General features: G+C 48.4%; 1 protein-coding gene across 1 annotated transcript in view; it reads right to left on the bottom strand.

Moving 5' to 3' along the window:
- The window catches only part of LOC146861264 (uncharacterized), a 103396-nt gene that overhangs the window by 28626 nt on the left and 61079 nt on the right, over window positions 1-13691 (bottom strand). The window lies entirely within an intron of this gene.

Below are 13691 nucleotides of genomic sequence, written 5' to 3'. Positions count from 1 at the left end.
AGGAAGATTTTATTAGAAGTGCCGCCTTAGTTATACGAAACACCCTGGGTGTCTGATTATAAAATACCTTCATCAGCTTCATCCGAATTATTTTAAGGGAATTACATTTTTCATGACATCCTCTACCATTTATCACACATTCCTAATGTTCCTTTTTGCAAAAAATTGCATTCCAGCCCATTGATTGCACTTTATCTGGCCCGAGCTGAAGATTTCGGCTCGAGCTGTAGAGTACAGCCCAAGCCGGAGAGTACCGTCTAGGTGTGGAAGAGTACGGTCCGGGTGCGGAGATTCCGGCCTGATTGCGGACGTAAAGTTAGGAGTCGTAAGTGATTTCTGTGAATACCTAAAATTGTGAATACCAGAACTAGTAAGTTTAGGATTTTGTTTCAGATTAGTTCTGTGAATCAGCCCCCACATTTTTGCAAACTGATCTGTGTTAGGTTGGTCGGAAAAATTAAAATACTAAAGGAATAGACCAATACAAATAATGCAATTAGAAAAGACTGTATGCTCTATATTACTAATAGGGAGTTGCGCGTTTCAGGGCTGATTCTCAAAGGCTTCAAAGAGTACTTAGTACTAGAAATGTTATTTCACTTAATTAGAATCATAAACACTTCTATACATTCAAACAGATGAAAAACCTCAACATATAATCATGCTATTGGACATGATCAAAAGCAAACACTGTGAATAAAAGACCACCTAAGTATGCTTAGCATTAGAAATTAGCAAAATGGAGATGATTCAGTTACCCTCATTTTGAGATAAAACATAATTCACTGTCCACTGTTGCCAGCTGCATCTTAGGAGACTGACTCTAAAAGGATCTGCTCCTATAGCAGTAATTGAACATCACATAATTAAAAAGGATTATACCAATCAACAACAGAAGAGACAATTCACAGGAGTGTAAGTAGCAGATAGCACTGATCCCCACCAGTCTCGGATTGGCAAGGCGGGCAATCGGACATGGGCTGATAAGCCTGTTGCCGAAGCTAGTTGGAGGGCCATTTCTTTTGGTGGACAAAGCAGTCCAATCAGCCAGGGCCATCCCTATATACACTGCAAGTGCAGGACTGAAAAGGCTGTTATGACAGCCTTTGCATGCATATATTGAGATTGACCCACCCCAGGTTGGCAATTGTCAGAGGCAGAATGACAATGGGCTGTTCCTTCTGTCACAGCAGAAGGTGTGCACCTGGCTCCCTCCAGGTGCAACTGAGGCCTCAGGGAGCTGCTGATGGGAAGCTATTAGCACTCGCTTTTCAGAGGACTGGGGTAGGGTGGAGAACTTGAATGTTAGGGTGGTGGGGGGTTGCTTAGGGCCAGTGCAGGGGAGTGGGAGTGCATAAATTAGTCTCTGTTGTTCTACTTTTCCTGTCAGAGGCCGAGTTCACACCATATAAAACTACAAAAAAAGAACGATTCTGGAATGTGGGCCACTTTTTTTGTGAGTGCCCAGGCCTAATTCTGATACCTATCCCCAGGGCCAGCTTTAGGGCAGTGCGACTGGTTAGGCCACACTGGGCATTGACCTGGAAGGGGGGGTGCTGACCTCAGGGGGGGCGCTGTGTTTAGCAATAACTTATAATTTAAAAACACCTGCTGCAGAGTTTCTTGTGCACCCAGTTTTGAGGGAGCATTAGAAATGTCAAGGTAACTCTTGTGATTAATGTTCCTGCTAGACAGAGAGATCAGGGTTTTGTCTAGTGGCAGTTTTCGCTTGCCATAAAGTAGCACAGAGGGTTAATATGCTGCTGCAAAGAAGTCGTACATGCAGATCAGAGATCTGCGTTTTATGTAGATAGCTGAGTGGATGACTGCTTATGTCAAGATATCCTTTATATAGAACAGTGACTGTGACGAACTGTAATCGAAGAGCTGCATGCAAACTGCATACAATAGGTTACGGCATTATGTTTTTTCCCCAGTCTTTCATGATCTATTCCTGATGTTGATGAAAAGGGTTTGTTTGGGTACATATACATTCTTATTTGTAAAGTCAGCCTTCACCAGTGCTTTAAAAGAAATGAAATGTCTGTGAGAGAGGGGCTATGGAGAGATGAAGGGCCATTTTGCCCGGTGGTCACGGGGTAATCTGAGGAGGAGCTCATTAGGGGGGCAAAAATTATTGTCGGCCTGGGCGCCAATAGCACTACAGCTGGCCCTGCCTATCCGACTCTGATCCCCACATGCTCCCTGAGAGTGCAGTGCTTGCAAACCTTTGCTGAGGAATCTTGTTTGCATATTGCCAGCTGCTACGGAAAGGTCAGAGGTTGCGGAGCGTCCTTACTCAGCAGCCCACATTGTAACTGCTGGGCGCCATTTGAAAGTTTGTGTGACATTTCCCTATTGTCACATTTAGCTGGCTCTCTGCTATATTTGTATATTTAACAAAGCTTGCAAATGCTTCTCTAATGCAAATAACCTAGCACTTGGTGGTAAGTTCTAATTCTGTAGGAATAAAAAATATTTCGAAGTAGGGGCGTGGCTTGGGCATGCATGGAGTGAGATGTCTGCCATCGAGTCTCTGCTCGGGCGCTTCCCGCATACGCAATTTGTCCAGTCACTGGGACCGTCATTTCTGCTGTGGGGCCCTAAGACCTCTGGCGACCTCTGCTGCTAGTATTTGCCACTGTGGAGGCAGCCCAGGGACCCTGATTTGCGGTGATCTCGACCGGCGTAGATCCGCCCCGCAGCCATTTTACCCGACTGCCGCGGTGAGGCCTCGGGTGGTGGCCGACGCTTTCCCTCGCAGCCCTGGTGTGGTGCTTGTGCTCCGGGGAGACTCGGAGGCTCCGAGTCATCTCTGCATCGTCTGGGAGCCTGTCGGTGGCCGGCTCTCCCCATCTGAGGCCTGACGCTTGCTGGAGGAGACGGGAGCGACACCCGGGGCCTGCTGGGCTTCACTGCGCAGTGGAGCGGCGCCATCACCAAGCCCGATGGGAGGAAGAGACACTGCTGTGCCACTTTGAGGCAGGAGGTACCGGGACGGGGGTGCACCATTTCAGGTGCGGGCGGGCCAGGAGGTTTCTAATGTGTTCCCCGGCCCCGCCGCCATCTTGCCTTTCTTTGCAGCCTGCGCTACCCTGGCCCTGACGCTGGTGCCTCTGCCTGCTGCCTGACCCTCGGCTGTGAAGGTTGACTTGCCTGGGGATTCGCGCTGTGATTCCCTCCTCACTGCTTGCTCGTCTTGGTGTCTCCTGCCCTCTGAGCCCCACTGAGAAACATGCCTGCTTCTTGTGGCCTTTGGGGACGCCCTGGCTTTTGCGAGGGATTGTTCTGGGTCCAGTGCGACCGTGCTTCTTCCCAGTGACTTTTTCCTTGGTCCTTGCCTGGCTTGCTCAGCCTTGATACAGCCTTGTGAGCTCCACGCAGCTTTGGGCCTACATCCTGCCTTGGGAATATACTCTGTCTTGTTGATCCTGCCGGTCTACTCCCTGATTGTCTCACATCGGCCTCTGGGGCCGCCGCTGCCTGTGCCTGGTCGTCACCTTGCTGCCCCTGCACTCCTGTGAGCTGTGGGCCCCTGGCCTCGCCCTATGAACCGGGGAACGCGCTGCCTCTGTGTCCGCACCCCCTATTGCCTGGCTAGCCTCTCCCAGGTCCTCGATCGCCTGCTCCCTGACTTAACGGTGGGTATCCCCCTGCGACAGGGCCCCCACCATCCTTGTTCATTGCAGATATGCCTCCTAAGTATAGGGGCGCTAAGGGTCCTGACGCTGCAGCCTCCCGGGAGAACCCAGTGACCTCCTTGTGGTCTAAGACGCTTCCCAACACGCACGATGAACCTGCTTCTTCCTTGACGTCCTCTGGGGTGCCTACCGCCGGGGTGCCCATCACCCAGGCTTATATGTCGTAATTTCTGCAGGAGATCAAGACCGAGATTGGCTCTCTTCGCCAAGACTTCAAGGATGGGCTGCAGGACATTCGCAGAGAGCTTACTGAAATTGGCGAATAGGTTGATGGCCTCTGGAAGAAAGAGTCTGAACTTGAAGACCAGAATATCACCCTTCAACTGAATCAGGAGAACTTGGAGAACCGCAGTAGGCAGAAAAACCTCTGTATCCGAGGCGTTCTATTGGGAACGGAGGGGGGAAACACATTTTCATACACAGCGGACCTCCTTCATGCCATTCGGGAGGGCGAGGGCTCTTCTCCGCCTATGCTCGATAGGGCCCACCGGCTATCTGCAACTCGCAACCGCCCCAACTTTGTCCCGGACATCATTACATGGGTCCACTTCTTTACTGACAAGGAAGCTATCCTCCGCAAAGTACAGGGAGTTCAAACAATTTCATACAATGGACTCTCGATTCAGATCTTCCAGGACCTCTCGCCTTCTACACTTAGGCGCAGGAAGAGCTTCAAGCCTGTGACGGACAAGCTGAGAGATCTTGCGATTAAATATCAGTGGGGTCACCGTTTTGCCTTGATGTTCTCTTGGGAGGGTAGAAGACGGAGCGTCTGGTCCCCTGCAGGAGGCGCAGCGTCTCCTCCATCTTCCTGTTGACCCTGAAAGCGATGACCTTCCGCCCTCTGGTACATGTCTTATGGGCTCCCTCCGACCGGAGTTGTCCACTGTTCCTCCACCTCGCTCTAGGCACCTCTCCAGAGATCTTAAATCTGCACAAGCTAAGCAGGAGGCCATCAATCAAGTGTGGTCCCTGAGTGCCTCTCTGTCTCTCACAAACTAGCTGCCTCCGACGCTGTGATGTCTCTGGCTGTGCCTTAGCCTTGTGCCTTCCCAACGGGGTCCTCCCACTAGTACCCAGTGACTGGACTTTAGTGTTCTTCTCTTCCATCCATGCACGGGATGCTGCCGGCAGAGGCTCTACGCTTCGTGTGTGTCCGACACCCCCCCTCTTTGGAGTCCTATAGGGGAGTGACTTCTCTGGGATGGTCCGCCTTCGGGACACCGGACTGTCCCGAATAGACTATATATTGCTGGGGTCCAGTTGACCTGTTTATTTTTTATGTCTTTTTTCTTCTCTTTTGTTTCTTCTTTGTCTTTCCTTTTCACTGTTCTCTCCGGATGCGTCATCCCTGTTCTCTGACTGGCAATATCGTGCTTGGTTCGCAGGGGGGGCCTATTGGCCACCATGTGGGGTCGGCTGGAGTTCTACCACCATGCCTGCTTTGTGGTTGCTGCGGCTGTCCACAGCCCTCTGCCTCCACCCCTCTTGTGCATGTTTAGGGGCGGCAATGGATCTCTCAGGACTGGGGTCCATCACCTTTACTTCCTTGGGTCTTCCCCTGGCTGGTCTAAAGTGTTGCTCCTTCCTGCTTATTTGGCACTGAAGCGCACTGCACCCACTCCCTTACATCATGATCCGCACCGTCACTTTCCTTTCCCTTAACGTAAAGGGCCTCAACTCTCCCTCTAAGTGTCGACAGGTTCGGCGTTCTCTCCCAACACGATCCTGGTGTGGTTTTTCTTCAGGAGACTCACCTGCTTTCCTCTGACAATCACCTTATGTCCCACCACAAATATCCCACCCAGATTTGGGCAAGTTCCACAACGAAGACTTGGGGGGGGTGGCGCTTCCTTTTAAGCCTGGCTGGCGAGCGACCATCTCCCAATGCATAGCTGACAAAGACAGGAGATTTCTCAAAATTGATATGAATCGAGGCCAGGGCAGCTGCACTTTTGTTAATATCTACGCCCCCAATCAGGAATAAGACGTATATTTGCTACAGCAGTTAGGGACGTTATTACGTGCGGACTCTCTACCCCTATTGTCCTTGGAGGCGATTTTAATTTAGTCTGGGATCCTGAGTGGGACCGCACGGCACAGGCACACCATGTCTCGGGGGCAATGTCGGCGCAATTGAAAAATGCCATTACTGACCTTGGCTTGGTCGATGCCTGGAGGTATATCCATCCAGATTCCAGGGATTATTCCTTCTATTCCCATGTTCACCGTTCATATTCGTGGATTGATCACTTTTTCCTCTCACTTCCCCTGGCGCGTGACCTTTGCACGGTGGATATCTTGGACATCTCTAACTCTGACCATGAGCATGTCTTGCTTACGCTTCAACTTCCCGCACTTCGAGATGACCCCCTCCCCTGTGGACGTGGTGGACATCCGTAAGGATATCAAATCTTTCTTTGTGTCTAATACCCTTGATGATACGCCTGAGGATGTTCGCTGGGATGCCTTCAAGGCGACTGTTCGAGGGGTCAACACCTCTATATCTATTGCCCGGACCCGTGAGGCCCGGTTAGTTGAGACCATTCTTTCCCGCAATATTAAAGATCTGGAACGTGTGGACCATGCCTCTCCATCTCTTGCTAATAAACGCCGACTGGCTGCTCTGCGCTGCCAACTTTGCTTGCACCGTACTAATAAGGCTGAGCGGCTGCTTGTCAATCTTAAACAGAAATTCTACATCGGGGGTGATAAAGTTGGAGCGTGTTTGGCGCGCCGATTGCGAGCCCAGGTTGCTCGATCTCCGAACTCAAGTGTCCTGATGGCTCTTGGGCCACCTCGGAGAAGGACAAGGGTAGTACCCTCATGGCCTTCTATAAGGATCTTTATGCTCATGCTCCTTGCTCCCCGGAGGCGATTGAGAGGTTTCTTGATACCTGCCCCTGGGACCGTATTGACCCTTACTTTCAGGGGTTACTTGATGAACCTATCTCTCAGGAGGAGCTTGCCAAAGCTCTGAAGCAACTCCAGACGAGCAAGACGCCGGGTCCTGACGGTCTTCTGCTTACTTTTTACTGGGTCTTTTACCCACAATTACGGGAACATCTACTCCATCTCTTTAATAGTTTTACGGATAGTACAGGCCTTTCTCCTACAATGAATGAAGTGGAGATTGTCATGGTCCCTAAGCCTGGAAAGGATCCGACCCTAGCGGCTTCCTTCCGCCCCATTGCCTTGTTAAATACCAACGCCAAACTCTTCACTAAACTTTTAGCGAACAGGTTGGAGCCCCATCTACCGGGACTTATTGACCCTGACCAGGTGGGTTTTATTCGGCACCGTCAGGGCGCTGATAACGTCTGGTGCATTGCCCACCTGGTGGAAAAATTGTGTGTCAGAGCCATCCCTGCTTGTTTGGTCTCCCTTGATGCTGAGAAGGCATTCGGCCGCGTGGGCTGGGGCTTCCTTTGAGCGGTTCTTCAGAAGATTGGCCTGGGACCGGGCATTATTTCTAAATTGATGGCCTCTTATGCTAAACCTACTACTCGTATACATTTAACGGCTCTACCACCACCCCTATTTCCATTCACCGGGGCACACGGTAGGAGTGCCCGCTTTCTCCCCTTCTTTTTGTGCTTGCTGTTGAACCCCTGGCTATCGGAAATCCGACGCCATCAGGATATTTAAGGCATTTGTATGGGGGATTGGAACATAAGGCCTCTTTTTTTACTGATGACCTGTTGCTATCTCTATCCTCTCTGTCGTCTTCCCTGCCTGCAGTTGCAGAGCTCTTGGACTCCTTTGAGGCTGCTTCGGGCTATCGCATTAATCTGGAGAAATCCCATGCTCTTAATCTCACGCTACCAGCACCGGAGGTCCAGCGCTTACGGGACCTGCTCCCCGTGCAGTGGACTGATGAGTCAATATGGTACCTGGGCTTGGACTTAACCCCTACACTCTCTTCTTGGACCTCCTCGAATTGGCCTCAATTTCGCAACTCTGTTCACGAGGAGATGCGACGGTGGGAGGGTCTTCCTTTAGCATGGTTGGGCCGTCTTCATGCTGTTAAGATGTCCCTTCTCCCTAAAATCCTCTATTTGTTCCAGTCTCTCCCCACCCCGTTCCACATGCGGATATTCATGCCCTGCAACGTGAATTTACTAAGCTCATTTGGTGGAATCGCACCTCCACTTCTCCCACAGGATAATCCTACTCCCCAGATCTCAGGGTCTGGCCTGACCTAATCTTCTGGAATATTATTAGGCCTGCCACCTCCGTTTTATTTTGGAGTGGATAGTCCCTGAAAGTGAGAAGCATTGGTTCCACATGGACCGTGCGGTGACTTGTAGACCGTTCTGGGACCTCGCCTGGCTCCCGCGCGCAGCACGCCCATGCAGCACATACTTGGCGACGCCAACGAGAACGGCCTTGGAGGTATAGGATGGGTTGGCGCTCTCCTGAGGTCTCACAACTTTCTCCTCCCCTAACACACCATTCACACGCAACCCTGCGTTTCCTCCTGCTCTTCAACCCCGTTCCTTCGAGGCTTGGACTGTAGAGGGTCGCCGTGTCCTCCAGGACTTCTTTCAGGGCTCTGCTCTTCGCTCTTTTGATCAATGTAAACAGTTCTTCTGTCTAACTGACAAGGAGCGCCTACAGTACTGCCAAGTACGTCACTGGCTATCATCTCCCGTGTATTCCCGGTAAGTGACTCAGCGTCTCACCCCCTTTCCATAGATCAATAGATTCGACGGATCTAAAGGCCTCATCTCTAAAACCTATTCGGTTCTTCAGCACGCTGGGCATCTACCAATCCATGATTACCAAACTCACTGGGCCGCTGATTTGGCTGCTGACGTTTCCCCGGAGGAATGGGACCGCTTATGGACGGATATTCCTAAGGTATACCGTAGCATTCCTCAGCGCGAATCTGCCTATAAACTAATGACGCGGTGGTATTATACTCCTACTCGCCTCCATCAGATGTTCCCGGGCACTTCCCCGATCTGTTGGAGATGTCAGACTGATAGAGGGAATTTTTTGCATATCTGGTGGTCTTGCTCGGAGCTCACTGTGTTCTGGAAGGAGGTTCTCAGCCACATTATGGAGATGGTGGGTTTCCCGATCCCTGCTGCCCCGTCCCTGGTACTCCTAGGCATTCGACCCAACACGCTAAGGGCCCTGACATCGGCCCACTGGCACCTCATCCTTCACTTACTGGGCGCAGCGCAACAGACCATTGCCTCCTGCTGGAAGTGGCCCCAACCCCGACTATTGCTGCATGGTTTCTCCGTCTATGGGACGTCCTCTCCCTTGAGTTGCTTACAGCCCACCTTGCCCATACTGACAAACGCTTTAACCGCATATGGCGTCCTCTTGTGCATCAACTTACTACTGCAAAGAAACCTTTATTCAATATCTAAAAAATATCATAAAAGTACAAAAAAGTCAATTCAGTACATTTACAGATTAAAACATTTTCATTAAATACATTCAGCCCTTTTTGATCCAAACTACCCTCTGGTGTTTCTTAATCTAAAAGCAACCTTTAAAAAATGTATTATTCATGCAAGGGTCAGTGGGTCCTCAGCCCTTTGCAAATCTAATAAGGCAACCTTAAATTTGCCATTTTTTTAAATTCTTACTAGGAAGCGATGCCTAGGGGAAGAATAAAAAGGGCATAATAAAACAAAGTTAAGGGTATCCTGTGGAGATTTATTGTCGCAGCCGCAGGTACCCTTCTGCTCAACAGTAGCGGTAAAACCAGAGGGGTCCGCCAATAAATGGTGTATGAGGTTAAGCCTAAAGCGAGTAAATAGAAACCTATTTTGTGCATTATGCACAAGAGTAAGATATGGTTCCATACCATCTACTGTTTTTACCATACTATAAGCACAGACTGTGGGCTTCCTACCTTCAATGAAGGCTCTGCGCTCAACGGCTTTTGCCAGGAGCAAGCTCTTGATTCTATTCTTATCTTGGGGAATAATTGTGATGGGATTGGTGAAGAGATCCATGCATCCTATTCCCTCCAGGGTGGTTTTTACATATTTAAGCCACGGGATACGCATCCCCTTGTCCCTACTTATGCATTCTCTGATGATTTGCCTACTCAGGTCTGCCTCAGTGTTGGACCAGATCCTAAGCCAAGCCATAGGGGGTCTGGCCTTGATCAGGTCCTCGATGTGAGTCCTCCCTAATTCAGCATGAATGATGTGGGCCGAAGAACTTTGAGAAGTTTTGAGTATCTTTCTCAAGAATTTATTCTCCTCGGTCTGTATTTGCTGAATCCCGGCAAAGCCCCAAACTTCTGCTCCATACATTACTTTGGAGCAGCAAATAGAGCCATACAGGTGCATAACCTGTTCTGGTGACCACCAACCCAGCCTTCGTCCATAATTCATTATAGCCCCTGATGACGAGACCAGTTTTGTGCTCCGTTCTTCAATTAAAAATTTTAAATTTAAAAGCCCATCAAATAAAAGACCCAGGTAAGAAAAGGTTTTCACTTGTTCTAATGTATGTGTGCCTATTCTATAGGTGAATTTTTTACAGGGTTTAGTTCCTGCTAGCAAGACATAAGATTTGGATAAATTGGCTGACAGATCCAGGGTGTCCATAAAATCAACAAAACCGTCTATTAGACACTGCAGACCTTTCGGTGTTCGTGCCAATAGGACCGCGTCATCGGCGTATAACAACACCGGGATTGAATGGAAGCCCACCCTTGGGGTATCTACATTCTGCTTACACAATGCCTGTTCCTGTTCCAGTTCATTAATATATAGAGAGAACAGGAACGGGGCCAATATACAGCCCTGTCTCACTCCACTGGTAAAACAAAAAGGTGCAGTAGTATCTCCAGCCAAGTTAAAACGTACTTTGGCGGAGGTATTCCAGTGGAGTGCTCTCATGATGTTTACTAAGCCTGGATCTACCCCTAATCTTATCATAAGGCCCCATAGTTTTTCTCTGTTTACGTGGTCAAATGCTGCCGAGAGATCCATAAACCCCAAATATACTGCCTGGTCACTTGCTAGGGTATATTTGGCCACTAATAAATAGAGATTCAGGCACTGGTCTGTTGTTGATCTACCAGTCTTGAATCCATATTGAAGATCTGAAATTATGTGATGTTCTTCCGCCCAGTCAAACAAACGGTTTAAAATTACTCTACCCAGGACTTTCGCCGTCACATCAATTAAAGATATGGGGCGATAGCACTGTGGGTCGTCCTTTTTGCCTTTTTTAAAAATTGGCACTATTATTGCCGATGCCCATGACCGTGGCATGCCTACGGCAATGGCTACATTAATTACCCGTGTCAGTATAGGGGCCCATAATTCTGTCTTGCTTAAAAGAAGGTCTGGGGGAATCCCGTCTGGACTTGGTGCTTTATTATGTGTTAGCCCCTGGATACCCACTGTGACTTCTTCAAGGGTGAATTCAATAGTTGCCCGCCAAGGGCACAGCTCCTCATCAGCCTGAGGGTTCTCAATTGAATAATTATATAAGCTTTTAAAATGATTAAAGCAATGCCCAGGGAGAATAGATGTGCCAACTACTGGGGCTGCGGTGTCCTGAAAACAGGGATTATTTATAATTTTCCAGAAGGCACTTGTGTCCCTCCTGTCCGCTGCTTCCCTTTAATCTCCCCAGGTTTGGAGCTTTAGGGCAAATTTCCTGCATTTAATAGCCTTTTTATAGGCAATCCTACACTGTGCTATACGTAGTTTATATCTGGGTCTTGATTTCAGACTTTGTTTAAGATCTTTATGTGCCCGTGAGCAATCTTTGTTAAACCATCTCGGGCATTGTTTTGTTTCCGGGGCAGAGTAGATTTTAACAGCCCATCTATTAAACTGGCCATTGTTTCAAATGCTTTGGTCACAGCCGGGCCATCTACCAAGGGGTCGGTGCACACCTCAATCTCTTTTTTGCCTTTCTCAATTAAGGACTTATAGAAGGCATCTCAGTCTATTCTAGACCATCTTAGACGCCTCCCCTGGTCCATTGCCTTTTCTATGCTGCGTGTCTGTACACCTCTCATTACTTCCTGGGAGGACCAATTTTTTATCCATAATACAAGCGGGTTATGATCGCTAAATATGCTCCAATCGATAGTAGCCCCTCTTATCCAATCCCGAAATAGATTGGAAACTAGTATGAAATCTATGATGGAGCTATACCCTCTCCCCTTAAATGTTGGGGTGACCCCACCTCCTTCTTCTAAACCCACCAAATCAAGTGTATGTCTTAATGTGTGGATTTTCATGATTTTCTCTAATTCCCTCCCCTCCTCGGTGTGTTCGAGGTGCAATCCTTTTGTCACAGTGCACCCAAACCAGTCACCCATCCTAGGTTTTAGGTTGGGACACAGATGGCAATTTAGATCGCCCACTAGCACTACACATGGGGCCGCCGTTGATTTACTCTGATCGATCTCAGCGGTCAGATGATTATATAAATCACATATTATTGAACCTTCCCTGCTCGATGCTGTGGCATTATAGAAGTTGATCAGAATAATGTTTAATCTATTTATCTGAAGCCCTAGGGCTTGGAAGTGATTCGAGTTCCAATTCAAATTTGTCCACACTCCTTCCAGTTGCAGGTCCACGTATATGATTAATCCTCCTTTTGCTCTACCTGATCCTAGTTTCTGTGCGGGGACGGCGAAACACCCATAACCTGCTAACTGAAAAGTGTCATGATCTACCATCAACTTACTAAAATTGAACACTCCTGTCTAATGCCTCCTAGACTGCGGGCACTACAATTGTTTGATGATCCTTTGGAACCTTATTCTAGAGGCAGACAGCCGGATCACCTGGAGTAGTTCGCAATGCCTGCTGGAAGAGCCTCCTGACTCCTGGAATTCCCGTCCTCCACTTTAGGACTTGGCATCAGTCCCTCCCCCTCTGCCTCCTGGCGCTTCCACTCCCCTTCACCCCTCTCTTTCTTATTCTTGTCATCTTTGTTCTTCTTTCCCTTTGGTCTTTGACTTTCCTCTTCTGTCTCCTCCTAGTCTCACTCTTATTTTTATTTTCTGCTCGATATTGGTTCGCACGTTGATTGCCACAAATTGTATTAGTGATGCTGCACTCTGACCTGTGCCTTATGAGTGGACGGGGGCCCTGTTTTGCCTAACTTTTTAAATTTGTAGTCCTTATTTGCTTCCCTACGTATAGCTTTGACCCTTTCCGGATAGTCAAACCTCTCCATACTGGGCCTTGGGCCCTTGGTTCATTCCATGGCCTCTTCCTGTGCATTGTAGGAGAACCCTCCCCATGAGATTGACTTTCAAGTCCTGGACTCTTGCTTTGTCCCAATTTCGTATGTGATTTCACCTTTTGAATTTTGTACCCCCCCCCCCCCCCGCCTTCCCTATGTTAGAACCTCAAATCGGGGGCCTTGCTTTTCTTGCTGATTATTTGATATCCCCTTGCCCCTTCCCTTCGCTCCCTGTGGCATGTATTGTTTCCTATTTGCTTTTGTTCAATAAACAGATATCAAACAAATATATTTCAAAGGAGGAGCTTGTGGTCATATAAAAAATGTGCATAGTGGGTTAATAATGCTTTGCTTGTCCTGAATATTCCTGATGTCTGGCTTCCTTTATAGGAAAAACGCAGTATATCAGTTGTAGGAGCTTTCTTTACCAGTATCCCTTTAAAAGCATCCACCAAAAAGGCCTGCGGCAATGATCATTTATTTATCTGAGTGATTGTGAGGAAATCCTGGCTTCTATGGCTGAAAAACATTGTACGTGTGTAGGTGTTTCAGACTCTCAGTTAGTGCTACTGCCCAGGCTTTTGATTTTGTAGGCTCCCCAAGATGTATTTCTTTCCAGGGCTGATGTAGAAATTAATTATTAACACTACACTAGTATAGTTTCCAGAGTCCCAGTTTTTCACTATTATTCCCAGCATATTAGGGATTTTCAGATCCAGTTTTCTAATTCTGAACACCTTCTTCAGGGTTACATATATGGACAGCCCCCTTTGGAAGTTTCAGGGCAATTTCGTA

The sequence above is a fragment of the Triturus cristatus genome, chromosome 3_1 (assembly GCF_964204655.1).
Source record: "Triturus cristatus chromosome 3_1, aTriCri1.1, whole genome shotgun sequence".
Taxonomy (NCBI): Eukaryota; Metazoa; Chordata; class Amphibia; order Caudata; family Salamandridae; genus Triturus; species Triturus cristatus.
The sequence above is the reverse complement of the archived record's forward strand: the minus strand, read 5'-3'. Positions and strand labels throughout refer to the sequence as shown.